Raw genomic sequence first — 20115 nt, forward strand, 5'->3', positions numbered from 1 at the left:
TTAAAATAGAAAAATGTTATTTTAAATTGTAATATTTTTTCACAATATTACCATTTTTCTGTATTTCTAAGCATATAAATGCAACTTTGCTGAGCAGAAGACTTAATTGAATTTTACACTTCATCTTAAAGGGTTAGTTCAAAACTTAAAGGGTTAGTTCACCCAAAAATGAAAATAATGTCATTTATTTCTCACCCTCATGTCGTTCCACACCCGTAAGACCTTCGTTCATCTTCAGAACACAAATTAAGATATTATTGATGAAATCCGATGGCTCAGTAAGTCAGACAGCAAAGCCATTCAAACTCTCAAGATCCATAAATGTACTAAAAACATATTTGAAAAAGTTCATGTGAGTTCAGTGGCTCTATGTTAATATTTCAAAGCGACAAGAATACGTTTAGTGCGCCAAAAAAAACCCCAAAATAACAACTTTTCAGCAATATCTATATGGGCCGAGTTCAAAACACTGCTTTTAGTACCTTTATGAACCTTGAGAGTTTGAATGGCTTTGCTGTCTGACTTACTGAGCCATCAGATTTCATCAACAATATTTTAGAGGTGGCATCAAACGTTTTTTTAAAAGATGTAATATAAGTCTAAGGTGTCCCCTGAATGTGTCTGTGAAGTTTCAGCTCAAAATACCCCATAGATTTTTTTAATTCATTTTTTTAACTGCCTATTTTGGGGCCTCATTAAATATGTGCCGATTCATGCTGCGGCCCCTTTAAATCGTGCGCTCCCTGCCCACGGAGCTCGCGCTTGCCTTGAACAGCATAAACAAAGTTCACACAGCTAATATAACCCTCAAAATGGATCTTTACAAAGTGTTCGTCATGCAGCATGTCTAATCGCGTAAGTACAGTGTTTATTTGGATGTTTACATTTGATTCTGAATGAATTTGAGGCTATGCTCTGTGGCTAATGGCTAATGCTACACTGTTGGAGAGATTTATAAAGAATGAAGTTGTGTTTATGAATTATACAGACTGCAAGTGTTTAATAATGAAAATAGCGACGGCTCGTCTCCGTGAATACAGTAAGAAACGATGGTAACTTTAACCACATTTAACAGTACATTAGCAACATGCTAACGAAACATTTAGAAAGACAATTTACAAATATCACTAAAAATATCATGTTATCATAGATCATGTCAGTTATTATCGCTCCATCTGCCATTTTTCGCTATTGTTCTTGCTTGCTTACCTATTCTGATGATTCAGCTGTGCACATCCAGATGTCCTGCCCTTGTCTAATGCCTTGAACATGGGCTGGCATATGCAAATATTGGGGTCATACATATTAATGATCCCGACTGTTACGTAACAGTCAGTGTTATGTTGAGATTCGCCTGTTCTTCAGAGGTCTTTTAAACAAATGAGATTTATATAAGAAGGAGGAAACAATGGAGTTTGAGACTCACTGTATGTCATGTCCATGTACTGAACTCTTGTTATTCAACTATGCCAAGATAAATTCAGTTTTTAATTCTAGGGCACCTTTAATTTGTGTTCCAAAGATGAACGAAGGTCTTACAGGTGTAGAACGACATGAGGGTGAGTAATAAATGACATTATTTTCATTTTTGGGTGTTAAAGTGTTATTTTGAATGTTCCTAATTTTGATTTGGAGGTCTCCTACAACAGGTTTACATGCGTCCAAGGTCATAAAACACTTTATTTTTCTCGTAACATACATTGCAGCATCAGCTCTTTTCTCACAGTGTCTGAAATGTTTTTCCATCTTTCTAAACCCCGCCCAGTCTGTTGTGATTGGTTGGAAACGAAATGGATACACTTGATAGTGATACGAACCGTAATGATGGTGTCGGTTTTCAGATCATATATTATAACTTGTGAATTGCTGTCTGCCACATTCAGTTACAAATGGAGAAGAAATAGGCTCCATCTGCCTTGTAAGTGGCCTGTTTTGGCCATACGCCACTGCTGATCTTGTATTCTTCAGCTTGCACATTGTTGTACCAAACTGCTTAAATGCTTATTGCCTTAGAGATGAAAGAATGCTCTGTGTCCAGCGCGCCTGTGGAAGTCAGCGTAATAAATTAAAAATATGATGACAAGCATTTGGCCTCCAAACTGCTGTAAAATACATGAGCTGGGTTTCATCTGTGCTCTTTTTTATTACTGATTTAATCAACAGCATTTGCTTATTTATGAATTATTTTGCTTGATTACACTTGAAATTTGTGATGCGATCGCAGCTGTGCTCTCACTACAGTGCTACAGTGCTATCATCAAAATTCATATCATAACAAAAATAAATACCGGTATTCGGTATGAACCGGTATACCACCCAGCACTAGTTTAAGCGCTATAATCAGGTTCCCGGTGCATCTAGCAAACCTGAGAACGTGAAAAAGGACAACCCAGTAACTTTGTTTTGGTAAGCTTTTCTCTGAAAGCATGTGAAAAAACGAGCCGCTCCAATTTAGCTCCCCTAGTGACGTAGGAAGGGGATCTTATTATAATATTACCGCAACGTTTCCACCGCCATTTTGTTTTCGCAAGCGATGCAAAGCTGCAGATGAAGAAAATGTAAGTATATTTAAATAATACAATGTGTTTCTTCTGTTCAAGCAGCTTCACTTTATGTGTGCTTTCCCTTAGCCTCCATACACTCTGTTACTGTATGCTAGTCAATGAGTTTTGTTGTTGTTGAGCAACCGAAGTGTGAGCTGTTAATGCTCCGCCCTCCTCTGGAAAGGGGGCGGGAGCAGCAGCTCATTTGCATTTAAAGGGACACACACAAAAACGGCAGTTTTTGCTCACACCCAAATAAGGGCAAATTTGACAAGCTATAATAAATGATCTGTGGGGTATTTTGAGCTGAAATTTTGAGCTACCTTTAAAAGGAAGGAAGCATAAAAACTGACACAAAGCATTTTGAATAATTTGTAAATGTTTTTAAAATTGGTTAAATGATGCAAATGTTTACCCGACGTTTGCTCAAAAAAAAAAAAAAAAATGTTCCCTTTGTCCAAATGACATGAAACTTTGTACAGTGGTTAACACTTTCTAGATCTACAAAGAAAAAAAAAATTGGAGTGATAGCTTGTTTTTATGTTAGTGTAAAAAAAAAAGGCACACTCAGGGTCTTCGGGGTCTCCACAGACCCCAGGCAACAAAATGTAATTTTGTTATAAAATAATTGTTTTTAAAAAAACAAATGTAATTTTACTCTGTTTATTAATGTTTTTACTTCATATTTGTGCAGTTTTTAGATGATTTCTCATATCTTTTAAATTTATATAAATAAATAAATAATTTTTTTTTTTTTTTTTTTAAATCACTTTATAAAAGACCCACATTTCCAACTTTCATTCATGGGGATAACATGGATAATTTGACATGGATTAGTGTAAGATTTTTGCCCATCTTTTGGAAAATGCAGTTTTAAAAGTAAAAAAAAAATCACTTTAACCAGTAGATGGCTGCAGAGCTCCACTATTTGCTATGTGTTATTTGACTGAGTAAAAGACATATTTTCATAAGTTTTTTTTTTGTTGGATTCATTTCTAAATGTTATGAAATCACAAGTATAACAATAAAAAATACTTTTTGTCAAAGTTTAGCATTTTTTTGTACTGAAAAAACTAAGTTTTTCAAAAATGTTGATTTTGAGGATGAATTCTGTCCATTTTCTAAGCGGGGTCTCATCATAATGTAACAATATTGAAAAACAGATTTTTTTTTATTACAAAAAATACTAAACTTTGACAAAAAGTAGCTTTTATTGTTATAATTGTGATTTCATAATATTTAGATATGAATCCAAAAAAAAAAAACCTTGTGAAAAGATGTCTTTCAGTCAGTCAAATAGCACATAGTGGGGCTCTGCAGCATTTACTGGTAAAAATTATAGGTTTTTTTACTTTTAAAACTGCATTTTCCAAAACATGGGCAAAATCTTACACTAAACCATGTCAAATTATCCATGTTATCCCCATGAATGAAATTTAGAATTGTGGGTCTTTTATAAAGTGAATTTTACGTAAAAAGCTGTTTTTGTATAAAAACCTATTAAAAAAAATATTTTTTTATTTATTTATATAAATTTAAAAAATATGGTAAATCCTCCAAAATCTGTACAAACATGGAGTAAAAACATTAATAAACAGAGTAAAATTACATTTGTTTAAAAAAAAAAAAAATTGTTGCCTGGGGTCTGTGGAGACTTCGAAGACTCTTGAGTGTACTTCCCAAACGAAGACCACACAAGGGTTAAATGAATGCAACCTAAATTATGATTTGCACACTTAGGTGCGATCTGATCTCTGTCTGATCATTGGAATAAAATTTTTGACATGAAGAGACGTTGTTTGTCGTGACGTTTGCTGAAGTATTTCAGTTCGTTTTTTATGTTCTGCCCAGTTCTTGAACTTTCGGCATGAGAGTATTTCACTGCGGCTCTTGTGTTCAGTGTGTCATGATGCTGGACGTAGCAAAGTGTCTGAATGCGTTCATGCATAAAACCCCTCTGTACATTAGTGCACTACACTAGAGAGTCCATAGACTGCTGTGTGTGTGTGTTTCTGAATACTGAGAGAATACGACACACAGAGATCAGGTGACTGTGAAGGGTCATTGCTGTTAGTCATTTTCTGTTACAGCTCTGTGGTTCAGGGTTTTTTTTTAATAATGCTGTGGGGACTCCGTTTTTGTTACGCCCTGAATATTTCTATCCGTGGTCCCTTGTCCTGTGAGAGGACTCTAACACTGAATGGCACAACAGTTTCTAGCCCTGCAGATAAAACCTGGTGTTCTGCCTCGCTGTATGCCGTCTACACAGAGACTTTAGAGGATCTGTAGAATTCAGTACTGACATTTTGACATCCATAATCTAAAAAGTACAGAAAATGCATAGCACACACAAAAATATAAATAAAAATAAACAATTTCTCTCCATATGGAACTATTTTTGTGTCAGTTATTTTCATTACTGAATAAAATATACTTATAATTTTTTTTTTCTAATACTGAGTCAGACAAATTTTGTCATTTCTAAATTAACTAGTAGTATTTCAGGCAGACAGGAAATATAAAGTGGCAGTTAAAAATAGGAATGCACACATCCGGCACTGTCTTAGATATCGGCCAAAACGATTGATCTTATAAGGCAGCATAATTTTGCTGCCAACTATTTGGAACGGCCTCACGTCTGGAGCTCGCCTGTGGTGCTTAAAAATGCTGTGTAGGTAGGCAGCACGATTGGGTTTGGAACGGAGCCATTCTCTCTTGTCAGATGTCTTTGAGGGAGCAAATAGGAGACCAAAGTGACGTTTTGTGGCACTAAATGAAATGAGAATGGCAGTGGAATATGCGGCCGGCAGGGCCGAATGCTCCGGTTCACTCTTGAGTGCCACTGACATTTCCTGCGGATGACGACACAGATGGTACTGAAGCCGGTGATTAGTCTCTGCATGTCTCTGCATTTACGGCCATTTCAACGTTAAATGTCAATTATCATTGCGCTCCTATTCGTCAGCTAACCTTCACTTCTGAGCATGAGCTCTCTTTATCTTTTCACTGCCGGTGTATATGACAGCGTGAGTTCTTTGGAGAGTTTAAAGGGATACAGTAGTTCACCCCAAAATGAAAGTTCATTTACTCACCCTCATGTCGTTCCAAATTTGATTTTATATATTCTGTGGAAAACAAAAGGTGAATATTTGAAGAACATCCTAACTGTTCTTTTCAGTATAATGAAATTGAATGAGAAAATGGCCTGTCAAACTCAAAAATGACAAAAAAACACCACTTTTAGTCAAGTCAAAGTCATCTTTATTTGTATACCGCTTCATACAATACAGGATGTTTCAAAGCAGCTTCAGTGATTGACAGGAAATAAGGATCACTGATCAAACAGAATTCAATTCTGCTGTTAAGCAGCTGTTAAACAGAATAGTGTCATTATTTAGCTGAAGTCAGTTCAGTGTTGATTCAGTTTGGTTCAATAACTGTGTAAATTTTAATCAATTATGAAATCAGTCCAATTCAGCTATAAGCACCACTACAGAAGATGATAGTGTCATTATTTGCTTTGAATCAGTTCAGTGTTGTTTCCATTCAGTTCAATAACATTTTCAATGTTGCAAAATCTGTCAGTTATGAATGAATTTGAATTATGAAGTGAAAAGATATCGTAAAAGTGGTCCATATGACTGTCATACGATAGATTTGTGTGAGAAACAGACCAAAAACTCATCAACGAATCACTCTTTTGTGTCAGATATTTTCACTGAATCAGTGAGTGAATGATTCATGCATGAATCATACCGTTACGGTTCTTGAATTCTGACTCGATCGGTTCACAACGGCTAGATTTTCATCCTTCTCATTGTATGAGACTTCCATAATAGTCTGTAATAAGTTTCACTCCAGATTCTCCTGTCTGTCTCTCCCTCCAGGAACGCCACTGGTCTCCATGGTCATCTATCTCAGCCTGTGCTGCTGATTCAAGCAGCTTGTGCTCCACCACAGACTGTGTTTCCTGCAGTGTATCTGAATCTCTGCTGTTCTTCCTGTGGCGGACACGCAGCTCCTCTAAAGTTGTTCTCAAACTGATGGTGAATATTTGGAGATTTTTCTTACTGAGCTCAAGCAACTCATGCGGTACTAAAAAAATAGGAGGAATAAACATTAAGGTCACAGTCTGCAGCATTTATGGTGTTTGAACTGAATGAATCATCATTTGAGCTCCTGTCTGTGGATTACTGTCCTTTCCTAGCTAAATAGTGCCGTTTTGACCGTGGTAATACCATGGTTTTCAGACACTGCCATAATGGTACTTTGGAGTAGCATTGTATATGAATATCATGAAATTAAAATGTTTAATTCTTGTTTATTAATGAAATATTGCAGTATTTATTATAAATGATTTATCTCTGTGTAACGGAGGCCAGATAGTAAAGAGCTGTGCAGGTAAATCTCACTTTCCTGGCCTCACGAGGCACACTAGGAAATGGCGGTTCAAATCGGCTTGGGCCGGTGCAAGTAGAATTGGAGGGGTTACATTGGGGCCATGACCCGGATGGGACTGAGGTTTTAGGGGGGTTAGTGTAATGGAGGCCAGCTAGTAAAGAGCTGGGCAGGTAAACCTCACTCCCCTGGCCTCATGAGGCGCACTAGTGACTGACACTAGAGGCTGTGGTCTTTAGCATCCTTGTTAGTGCGCCCGCCTCCCATTCCAGAAATGGCGGTTTGAATCTTGCTCAGACTGGTGCAAGTAGAATTGGAGGGGTTGCATTAGTGCTGTGATTCAGATGGGAGTGAGGTTTAGGGGAGTGAGTATAGCGGAGGCCAGCTAGTAAAGATCAGATAGGAGTGAGGTTTAGGGGGTGAGTAATGGGCAGGTAAACCTCACTCCCCTGGCCTCAAGAGGCACACTAGTGACTGATGTTAGAGACTGCGGTCTTTAACATCCTTGCGAGTAGAACCAGTAACGTTGGTGCCGTGACTCGGATGGGAGTGAGGTTTAGGGGGGTGAGTATAACGGAGGCCAGCTAGTAAAGATCTGGGCAGGTAAACCTCACTCCCCTGGCCTCAAGAGGCACACTAGTGACTGATGTTAGAGACTGCGATCTTTAACATCCTTGCGAGTAGAACCAGTCACATTGGTGCCGTGACTCGGATGGGAGTGAGGTTTAGGGGGGCGAGTATAACGGAGGCCAGCTAGTAAAGATCTGGGCAGGTAAACCTCACTCCCCTGGCCTCAAGAGGCACACTAGTGACTGATGTTAGAGACTGCGGTCTTTAACATCCTTGCGAGTAGAACCAGTCACATTGGTGCCGTGACTCGGATGGGAGTGAGGTTTAGGGGAGTGAGTATAATGGAGGCCAGCTACTAAAGATCTGGGGAGGTAAACCTCACTCCCCTGGCCTCAAGAGGTGCACTAGCGACTGATGTTAGAGACTGCGGTCTTTAACATCCTTGCGAGTAGAACCAGTCACATTGGTTCCGTGACCTGGATAGGAGTGAGGCTTAGGGGGTGAGTGTAATGGAGGCCAGCTAGTAAAGATCTGGGCAGGTAAACCTCACTCCCCTGGCCTCAAGAGGCACACTAGCGACTGATGTTAGAGACTGCGGTCTTTAACATCCTTGCGAGTAGAACCAGTCACATTGGTGCCGTGACTCGGATGGGAGTGAGGTTTAGGGGGTGAGTGTAATGGAGGCCAGCTAGTAAAGATCTGGGTAGGTAAACCTCACTCCACTGGCCTCAAGAGGCACACTAGTGACTGATGTTAGAGACTGCAGTCTTTAACATCCTTGCGAGTAGAGCCAGTCACATTGGTGCCGTGACCCGGATAGGAGTGAGTTTTAGGGGGGTGAGTATAATGGAGGCCTAAAGATCTGGGTAGGTAAACCTCACTCCCCTGGTCTCAAGAGGCACACTAGCGACTGATGTTAGAGACTGCGGTAGAATTGGAGGGGTTACATGTTCACATCATTAATATATATATTTTTTAATTCACTCATAATCTTAATCAAAACTTCCCATCCCTCTTGCAGCAACATCTCTTCTCTTCTCTGATTACATGTTTAATGACACGAGGGCGGGACAACCTGTCACTCACATGAGATCGACCAATAGCAAACCACAACCATCCAATAAATTACCCGTGGACAAAATCAAGTTCCGCCCTACATTTTTATTTTTTGAGAAGCCGTTTCACTCAGATAGACATTGCAATAGAGAAGAAAAAACTATTTCTGTTTCATCCCAACTTTAAAAATAAAGGTCCTCTTTTGGCATTGATTGTTCCATGAAGAACCTTAAACATCCATGGAAACTGTCTGTTGCACTAAAGGTTCTTTAAAATTAAAGATGGTTCTTTAGAGTATTAAAATGTATCACAAGAACTGTTCACAGAAAGGCCTGTTTTTGGAAGCTTTGTTTAAGTATATGTTTATCATTTAGCACTATATCTTAAATTTTGCGTCCATTTTTTCTTTTGAATTTTGTGACCACTTTCATTTATTGAAAGGTACAGCAGAGAATGGACAAGACATGATATAGGAACAGGAAATGACACAAGCTGGGTTCAAACTTGTGTTGCCAGCCTAAGCAGAACTGCATCACTGCATTTGATGCAATGTTTCTTTAGTTATTTATTCAACAAACCAGGTTTTTTTTTTTTTTGTATGTATGGGAATCAATATCATGGTCTGATGTTGGGAGAGTTCGGAAAGGAGGCGTAGTTCAGCTGGAAATCGGCCACCTACACTGCCTATTCCTGGCCTGCACTGTTTATAAAACAAATAAAAGTCTATTTCTGATTCACGCTGCGTACAATAATCCCGCTCATGTGGAGCCGAGGCTTTTCCAGTGAGGAGTCATTTGAGGAGAGAGGGATTGTATTGCTCTCTGCCTGAGAGGCAATTAATTTCAATTCCATTCATTTGTCTCTTTGCTTGACATTTTAAGCACTGACACTGATGTGGAGTTTATATGGATTAATACCCGGCTCATTCCCATTGTGGCATTAACCTGCTTTTGTGTATTATCTGAGAAAAACAGTCCCGAACGCAAGCGTGGCTGACCCACATCATTACCCCGAACATGAACAAATGTTTACAGGTAATCTCAAGTTAATGTGACATCTGATATTCATTTACACAAGTGCAGCCTGTTTACTGTCCTTCACAAGGAACCACAAAACAAAAGACCATTGTAATATTAAATAAAGATGCTTTTGTTATCAGCATGCACACCATTTTGCTGTCTAAATGAGAAAACAGAGCAAATGTAAAGGTTCAAAGCTCTTGTAAGGGTAAACTGACATGGCAGTTAACATTTAAAGGGGTAGCTCACCCAAAAATGCTAATTCTGTCATCATTAATGCACTCTCATGTTCAAAAAGGACTCAAAAGCATCATAAATGTTGTCTATATGACTCATTAAGTCTTCAATCAGAATAATTTGCTTACAAATCAGACTGATTCATGAATAAACTCACTGACTAGTGCTAAATCCAAATTGTTCAGATTTATCAATTAATCATTTAGACTGGTTTTTGTTCAAGAATCTGATAAATTTGGTTCTCAAACTCACTGACTACCAGATCATTGAGTCAGTTAGTTTGAGAAATAAATCAGTCTAATTCATGACTCAAAACACAATTCATGACTCAGATCAACTCAAAAGAAGGATTTGGTTTTCAAACTCACTGAATTGACAGTGAACCACCGTGACCAGATCATTGAGTCAGTTAGTTCAAGAACCAAACAGGCCAGATTCGTGAACGAATCATTCTGATCGGTTTTGTGAATTAAATCATTGGATTCATTGAAAAGATTATTGATTTGTTCAAGAATCTGATTAATTTGATTCTCAAACACACTGACTATGAATTACTGTGACCAGATCTTTGAGTCACTTAGTTTCAGAGCCAAATTGGTCTGATTCATGAACAAATCATTCAGACTAGTTTTGTGAATCAAATCAAAATTCATTGTAAAGATCAACTCAAAAGAACAATTTGTTCACAAATCAGATTAATTTGTTTCTCGAACTCACTGAATTGACAGTGAAATGTCCAGATCACTGAGTCAATTAGTTCAAGAACCAAGTCGTTCTGATTCGTAAACAAATCATTCAGACAGGTTTTGTGAATCGAATCAACAGATTATTCACACATTGTACTGATTCAGTTCACAAACTCATTGACTGCACTGTCAACCACTGTCTCCAGACCACTGAGTCAGAATCAGTCAGATTCGTGAACAAATCATTCAGACCGATTTTGTGAATCAAATCAAAATTCATTGTAAAAGATCAACTCAAACGAACAATTTGTTCACAAATCAGATTAATTTGGTTATCGAACTCACTGAATTGACTGAACTACTGTGACCAGATCATTGAGTCAGTTAGTTCAAGAACCAAACCGGCCAGATTCGCGAACGAATCATTCTGATCGTTTTTGTGAATTAAATCAGTGGATTCATTGAAAAGATTGACTCAAATTATTGATTTGTTCAAGAATCTGATTAATTTGATTCTCAAACACACTGACTATGAATTACTGTGACCAGATCTTTGAGTCAATTAGTTTGAGAACCAAAACGGTTTGGTTTTGTGAATCAAATCAACAGATTATTCACACATCGTACTGATTCAGTTCACAAACTCATTGACTCCACTGTCAACACTGTCACCAGACCACTGAGTCGGAATAAGTCAGATTCATGAACAAATCATTCAGACTAGTTTTGTGAGCCAAATCAAAATTGTAAAGATCAACTCAAAAGAAAGATTTGTTCACAAATCAGATTAATTTGGTTCTCGAGCTCACTGAATTGACAGTGAACCACTGTGACCAGATCACTGAGTCAGTTAGTTCAAGAACCAAACAGGCCAGATTTGTGAACTAATCATTCTGATCGGTTTTGTGAATTAAATCATTGGATTCATTGAAAAGATTATTGATTTGTTCAAGAATCTGATTAATTTGGTTCTCAAACGCTCTGACTGTGAATTTCTGTGACCAGACCTTTGAGTCAGTTAGTTTGAGAACCAAATCGTTCTGATTCGTGAACAAATCATTCAGACAGGTTTTGTGAATCAAATCAACAGATTATTCACACATTGTACTGATTCAGTTCACAAACTCATTGACTCCACTGTCAACCACTGTCACCAGACCACTGAGTCAGAATCAGTCAGATTCGTGAATAAATCATTCAGACCGATTTTGTGAATCAAATCAAAATTCATTGTAAAAGATCAACTCAAAAGAACAATTTGATCACAAATCAGATTAATTTGGTTCTCGAACTCACTGAATTGACTGAACCACTGTGACCAGAACATTGAGTCAGTTAGTTCAAGAACCAAACCGGCCAGATTCGTGAACAAATCATTCTGATCGGTTTTGTGAATTAAATGAATGGATTCATTGAAAAGCTTGACAGAAATAAATGATTTGTTCATCATTCAATTGCAGCTTCTTTTGTTAACATGCAAGACTGGATGTTTCCGTGAGTTATGACTTAAGTCTTCAGAAGACTAGAAATATGGTGCATATGGACTGATACTTTAAAGGTGCATGAAGCGTTGAATTGTAATTTTATGAAAAACAGCGACCAGTATAGTCCTTATATTTCTTTTTGTCATACAGATTAGGAACAACATGAGGGTGAATAAATAATGCTAGAATTTTTAGTTTGAACTGCCCATTCAATTTTGAAAAGGCCGCACAGGGACTCTCAGCTCTGACCAGGGGTAGGTTAATCATTATTCCTTGTTTATTCATTCTGAAACAGCCTTGTTGGGTTTTTCCAAGGTCTGTGTGGATGAATAGAGGCTCTCGATGGGAGAGCATGAGTGGACCAAACCCCTCTGGGTGCTGAGAGGCTCCTCAAACAGAGACCAACAAAAGCTTAATCAAGCATCGTTCTCCAACCCAAATACCACAGCCCTCTTTACAACACATGCGTCTACACAAACACACAGAGCTATTATAAAAAAATTCTTTATTATAGTTTTTATTTTGCCTGGCACTGGTTTTCCATTTCAGTGAAGTTTTAGTGTTGCATAAAAAGTGATTTTTTTATTTTAATTTTTAATTTTTAATTTTTCACTTGGATGCAGTAAAGTCTTAGTTTTCGACCACAAACTGTTCCATCTGCCCATGGTGACGCATACTTTATCAGAAACTGCTTCGTTCTCAAAATAGCACCTTCAAAGTTTGTTTAATTTGTCGAATTCGCATCACACAGTGCAGTACATGCTGAGTAAATTGCGAGTAGCATCACTCTGGGGCATTTATGATTCAGCGGCATGGATTGATTCGCTCAGATCTCGTGTCAGCCTCTGATGACCCCCAACAAACACTCGCTGTTTCTCTAAAGTTTGCCAAGTTCACGGCATACAGTCTTTGAAATATGTTCAAGAGTTTGTTAGAGGTCTTTTGGGTCAACTAAATGAGACTGGAGATTTTTTTTCTCCATGTTTTGTTTGTTTCATAAAGACAGTGGTACTATAATTCATTGTTACCACTTTGCTACACACTGGTTTATTATTGTGTCCGGTTTTATTTTAGTATTATATATTTTGAATTCTTCATTTTTATTTTTCAGGGTTTTTATATATATTTTATATATATATAGCTTTAATTTATATTTATTTAAATGTTAAATTTTTACTTTTATTTATTTTAAATAAAATAAAAGTTGGGCAATATTTCTAATTTTCATTTTATATATTCTAATTTTCATATATATATATATATATATATATATATATATATATATATATATATATATATATATATATATATATATATATATATATATATATATATATATACTCAAATTGTCATTGATTAAATGCCTGTATTTTTGTTTTGTTTTGTTTTGTTTTGTTTTGTTTTGTTTTGTTTTGTTTTGTTTTGTTTTGTTTTGTTTTGTTTTGTTTTGTTTGTTTTTTTGTGCACCAGAATACACCAAACATCAAACTTGGGACATTAATTAGCTGAATTAAGTTTAATTTGAATTGTTTAATTAAATGTTGAAAATACAAAATTATTTAATATAAAAAAAGACATTTTCTCAGAATTAACATTTATTACAGGCTATAATTGTAGTTTTAGTTAACAATAACAATATTGCAGATTGTTATACCTGTCCAATTTTATTTTATTTTATTTTATTTTATTTTATTTTATTTTATTTTATTTTATTTTATTTTATTTAGCACCAGAATACATAAAATAAATATATATAAAATATCTAAAACAAATAAATATATAATATATGTAGATAATTATATTTTATTTTATTATATTATGTATTATTTTATTTTAGCACCAGAATACATAAAATAAATATATAAATATATATAAAATTATATAATTATATAATTATATTTTGAAACTATAAATGTTAATACAAAGAAAAGTCTTGTTTTTACACACACACACACACACACACACACACACACACACACACACACACACACACACACACACACATATTTATTTATTTATTTATTATTAACATTTATAGTTTCAGATTAGTTTTCATTCTACTGCAAACTCCCATTTTCGATCATTTAAAGACAGTATTTTTCACTGCTAGTTTTATTAACCTTACGTTAACGATAATGTGCTGCACTGTTTGGTGCAGGTTTGAGACCTGAAGCCTGAACCTGGGCCCTGGCTCTCTTTTATTAAGCTCTGTTGTGCTGCAGTGTCTGCTGTTGATGGATGGCGTGCTGCTCTGGCTTTAGCTGCAGTGTGCGGCGCTGGCTTCTGAAGGTGCGTGAATCTCTCTCTGTCTAAACGCCCCCTTATTTCAAAACGGCTTTCAAAAGCAGCATCTTTGTCGTATGTTATTATGATTTCCCCAGTGAAGGCCAGCCCGCCTCCCTGTGAGCGCGTTTGTGCGGCTATCAAAAGACGCAGCAGTACTGGTCACAGTACACAGGAGCATCGCTGGTCACCAGCAGATGTTGTGTTTTGGATGCTGATCCCCCTGCAGCTTGAATCACTGGTGTTCTCACCAGGCTTATTTTTGCTGACTTTAGTGCTCAACATATAATCAAAATAAATGGCTTTTTCTTTCTTAATGCATATACCTGATCATATTATGAATGATTCATCATGTTATTCCCAAGATAAAATGTATGTTTCAAACAATTTTTCTTTCAGCTGACATCACCAAGGCCTCTACAATTTCAATGTTTCAGGAGGGGTTCTTCACATTTAATGGTAAATGCCCATTTTTCCCAACCTAATCATGAATCTTGTTGAGTATACTGTTTCACTTGGAAATGCCACATTATGCAAATTCAGCTTTTATTATTATTTTAATTCATTTTTTTATACACCAATAGTTAGAAGTCATATTTATGCATTTTGGGCTTATATTATTTATTTTATTTTTATTTTATTTTTTATTTTATTTATTTATTTATTTATTTTTTATACGCAGAATACGCTTTTATTATTTTATTTTATTTTATTTTATACAACAGAATACACCAATAGTTGTTAACCTTATGCATATTGGACTTTTATTTTATTTTATTTTATTTTATTTTATTTTATTATTTTATTTTATTTTATTTTATTTTATTTTATTTTATACACCAGAATACACCAATAGTTGTTAACCTTATGCATATTGGACTTTATTTTATTTATTTATTTATTTTAATTTTATACACCAGAATACACCAATAGTTAGAAGTCAAACTTATGCATATTGGGCTTTTATTATTTTATTTTATTTTATTTTATTTTATTTTATTTTATTTTATTTTATTTTATTTTATTTTATTTTATTATTTTATTTTATTTTATTTTATTTTATTTTATTTTATTATTATTTTTTATTTTATTTTTTATTTATTTTATTGTTTTTTTTATTTTATTTTATACACCAGAATACACCAATAGTTGTTAACCTTATGCATATTGGATTTTTATTTTATTTTATTTTATTTTATTTTATTTTATTTTATTATTATTTTATTTTATTTTATTTTATTTTATTTTATTTATTTTATTATTTTATTTTATTATTATTTTTAATTTTATACACCAGAATACACCAATAGTTAGAAGTCAAACTTATGCATATTGGACTTTATTTTATTTTATTTTATTTTATTTTATTTTATTTTATTTATTTTATTTTATTTTATTTTATTTTATTTTATTTTATTTTATTTATTTTATTTTATTTTAATTTTTTTTTTAATTTTATACACCAGAATACACCAATAGTTAGAAGTCAAACTTATGCATATTGGGCTTTTATTATTTTATTTTGTTATTTTATTTATTTATTTTAATTTTTATTTAGTTATTTATTTATTTATTTAGGTTTATTTTTTTATTTACTTAAGTCAAACTTATGCATATTAGGCTTTTATTATTTATTTATTTTTTTTTTTTATTTATTTATTTTTTTTTTTATACACCAAATAGTTAGAAGTCAAACTATGAATAAAAGTCCTAACCTATAATTTTTTTTTTTTCTTGTTGAATATCCTGTTTCAATTGGAAATGCCATGTCATGGAAGTACGATGGTTTTCTAATGTCATGACCAAAACCAATTTCATGTCAGTTCTGTTAATGAAGCTTCTGTTAAACCAGGTTCTGACAGTGTAAGTCATTAACATTCTTTCTGTTAACTGCTGTACGCTAACAGTTAATTAGCTGACTCATCGGCTACCTATTGTTTAGTAGCTGAAGTAATACCTGGATTATGTGTCTTTTAATTGAGGGTAAGCCCTTGAAATAACTATATGAGGCCTTGAGGGTTGAATAACTATTTGCTCTGTGAGCAAACCTCTCATTATACCATGTGTCAAACAGAAAATTCAGAATTGAAGAATTAGTATACACTTCATGAGTTGGAATTTGAATTAAATTAACCACGCCCAACAGGAAGTTTATTTTGGATTACAAGAATAAAATGCACTTCCATCCTGGTATATCCAGGTATAGGTGGCATTTCAAACAGATGTATCTAAACCTTGTAGTTTTTAAACTTTCATACAAGACTTAGTCAAGCTATAATTCAAAGTTTGCCTTGACTAGTTAAAGGTGCCCTAGAACTTCTTTTTAAAAGATGTAATATAAGTCTAAGGTGTCCCCTGAATGTGTCTGTGAAGTTTCAGCTCAAAATACCCCATAGATTTTTTTAAATTAATTTTTTTAACTGCCTATTTTGGGGCATCATTAACTATGCACCGATATATAGGTTGTGGCCCCTTTAAATCTCCCGCTCCCCCTCCCCTGGAGCTGGCGCTTGCCTTGAACAGCATAAACACAGTTTACATAGCTAATATAACCCTCAAAATGGATCTTACAAGATGTTCGTCATGCATGCTGCATGCATACATCGGATCATGTAAGTATAGTATTTATTTGGATGTTTACATTTGATTCTGAATGAGTTTGATAGTGCTGCGTGGCTAAAGCTAACATTACACACTGTTGGACAGATTTATAAAGAATGAAGATGTGTTTATGAATTATACAGACTGCAAGTGTTTAAAAATGAAAATAACGACAGTCTTGTCTCTGTGAATACAGTAATAAACGATGGTAACTTTAACCATATTTAACAGTACATTAGCAACATGCTAACGAAACATTTAGAAAGACAGTTTACAAATATCACTAAAAATGTCATGTTATCATGGATCATGTCAGTTATTATCGCTCCATCTGCCATTTTTCACTATTGTTCGTTTGCTTACCTAGTCTGATGATTCAGCTGCGCACAGATCCAGACGTTAATACTGCCTGCCCTTGTGTAATGCCTCGATCATGGGCTGGCATATGCAAATATTGGGGGCGTACATATTAATGATCCTGACTGTTACGTAACAGTCAGTGTTATGTTGAGATTCGCCTGTTCTTCGGAGGTCTTTTAAACAAATGAGATTTATATAAGAAGGAGGAAACAGTGGAGTTTGAAACTCACTGTATGTCTTTTCCATGTACTGAACTCTTGTTATTCAACTATGCCAAGATAAATTCAATATTGAATTCTAGGGCACCTTTAAAAAATTCAAACCATGCAGGATAAATAATGTATTTTATGCTCAAATAAGGGCCATTTTATACTTGACATGTGGATAATTCTTCATTTCAATCTTTTTAGACCCAGGTATATCTCAGATCACTAGATATTTGGCAGACATTTCACCTTGGATGACCACCCATCATTTGAAGCTGAAAACCAAGCTGTTCTTCAATCCAAAAGTGATCCTCGCCAAGATCTCGCCATCTCTATAGACAGCTCAATCATCTCTCCCTCAGAAAGCCAAGAACCTTGGCATTATACGTGATGAGGGTCTGGCACATGTACCCGGTATATTACTAGCCCTGTCTTTCTTAGCCCGTTAAGACTCTAGTCATCTAGAAGATGTCAAATATTCACTGAAATGAATTTTGAATTGAAGAATTGGCTCTCTTTTAATCCATAAGTGTGAATTTGAATTGAATTGGCCACACCTCTCACACCACACATCTCTCTATCAGTCTATCGTTCTATTATTCTGTCTGTCTTAAGCTGTTTTTCTGGATAAAAATGTAAAGGGGTCCTTGATTATGATTTCACTTTTTTAACTTTAGTTAGTGTGTAATGTTGCTGTTTGAGCATAAACAACATCTGCAAAGTTACGACGCTCAAAGTTCAGTGCAAAGGGAGATATTTTCTTTTACACAAATTGCTTTTTAAGGATTATAACAAACGGCTGGTAGGAGTAGGATGAGTTAAATCAACTCCACAGCAACTACATAAATTTATCCACTAACCATTCAGAAACGTCCTAAAAGTAGTAACTTCTTCCTGAGTCTCTCCATCAGTGTCGACTCCGGTTTGAACAATGTAAGGCTGAACACCGTTACTGACAATCCTCATTTTGTCTGCGTGAGATTCTCCAGCTTTGTTGTTGTTGAGCAACCGAAGCGCAAGCTGTTAAAGCTCCGCCCTCTTCTGGAAAGGGGGCCGGGGAGCAGCAGCTCATTTGCATTTAAAGGGACACAACCCTGATTAACTTGCTTCCTATTTCTGTTCTAGTGTGGATGCATTGTCCTGCATTCAAGACAAATCTCCAGCTCCTAGAATCCCCTTCCAACGAGTCTATGCTAAAACCAAGAACCATATATACCCATCATCCTCTACAGCCTGACTGCAGTCTAAGCAACATGTTCAGGTATCATTCTATCTATACACATCCTCTACTGTAGATGCTGTGAATGTACAGTGAAAGTTCAGGTTGTGGCAGCTGCTCGAGTTTCCCACACATCTTCATTCTATTGAAATAAGAAGTGATTGTACAGCAGAAAATGCATTTACGGAGATTTCTGCGTTATGGAGTTTCACAAGCATTAAGGAAGCGCCAAACTGTTCATTCCTTTTAAAACAGGGTTCTGCTCCACAGAACTATTCATTTATTCATCATGTAATAAAGTCAGCCTCTTCTGTGAATGATTTGGCTTTAAAATTGTTCAGCAGAAAAGCAGGCCTCTGACAGCTCCTGCTCTAGTGCCGCGTGTGTTGAGCTCCGTGCCAAAACTGGGAGATAACGAGCCCCCTGATGATCATTAGCTTGAATGACTATATAATGAGCCTGGAAAATATGCAGAGGTCAGAGAGGAAAGCCTCTATTAAAAGCATTATTAAACCACTAGGGTCAAAGTTCAGGATGACGAGAGTCGAGGAGAGTTTCGAGGTCCGTTTGGAGGAACTCAATGGTCAGCTGACAAGCTGCTCTTTGAATCACGGCTCCTACGCAGGGTTCGCTGCTCACTACATGTTGAGTAGACATTAATTTTTTGCTCTTTTTTTTAATGCATTTCAAATGCTTGACATCAATTGGCTTTCTGTTGGACTTTAATAGAAAGTTAGTATTTCTGCACATGGTCTGAAATGTGGTCAGAAATGTTCATGTGGGCATTCAGAGTTTGAATCCAGCTTGCAGTTTGTTGCACTTCTTCTTTTTCCTCCTCTTTTTTTTTTTAAACAAATGTATTAACATTTGTCCAAGTAGGCAGTTAAAAATTAATTAATTAATATTAAATATTAATAATATTATAAATTTATATATTTATATAAATGTAAATATATTTATAAATATATAATATATAATTAAATTAAATATATATATATATATATATATATATATATATATTAAATAATTATTATTAAATATTTGTTAAATATATACTCATAGATAGATTTTATTTATTCAGAATGTTTTTCAATTATGTTTATTCATATTCAAATAATTAAATAAATGTTTATATGAAATATCAAAATATTAAATATGTTACAATATTAAATATTTATATTAATTTTAATTAATTTTATTTATATTCAAATAATTAAATAAATGTTTATATTAAATATATTAAAATATTAAATATGTATTGAATATATATACACATTTTATTTATTCAGAATGTTATTTATATTTATGCATATTTAAATAACTGAAAAAAATGTTTATATGATATATAAATAAAAATAAATATATGAAATATTTAGTAAATATTTGTTGATTATTAAATATGTATATTTAATATTAAATATTTATATTAAATGAATACATTTATTTGTTCAAT

At 34.8% G+C, this 20115-nt stretch overlaps 1 long non-coding RNA gene across 2 annotated transcripts in view; it reads left to right on the forward strand.

The window, feature by feature from the left end:
• The window catches only part of LOC125247615, a 32063-nt gene extending 13101 nt beyond the window's left edge, over positions 1-18962 (forward strand). The window contains exon 4 of one of the 2 annotated variants that reach the window (XR_007180120.1): positions 18569-18962. This is a non-coding gene — a long non-coding RNA (uncharacterized LOC125247615). Of the gene's footprint in view, positions 1-6430; positions 6677-18568 lie in introns of those variants that run through there. The other variant, XR_007180119.1, reaches the window with a different exon arrangement.
• The last annotated feature ends 1153 nt before the right edge of the window (positions 18963-20115 follow it).

The sequence above is a fragment of the Megalobrama amblycephala genome, linkage group LG15, assembly GCF_018812025.1.
Source record: "Megalobrama amblycephala isolate DHTTF-2021 linkage group LG15, ASM1881202v1, whole genome shotgun sequence".
NCBI classification, from domain to species: Eukaryota; Metazoa; Chordata; class Actinopteri; order Cypriniformes; family Xenocyprididae; genus Megalobrama; species Megalobrama amblycephala.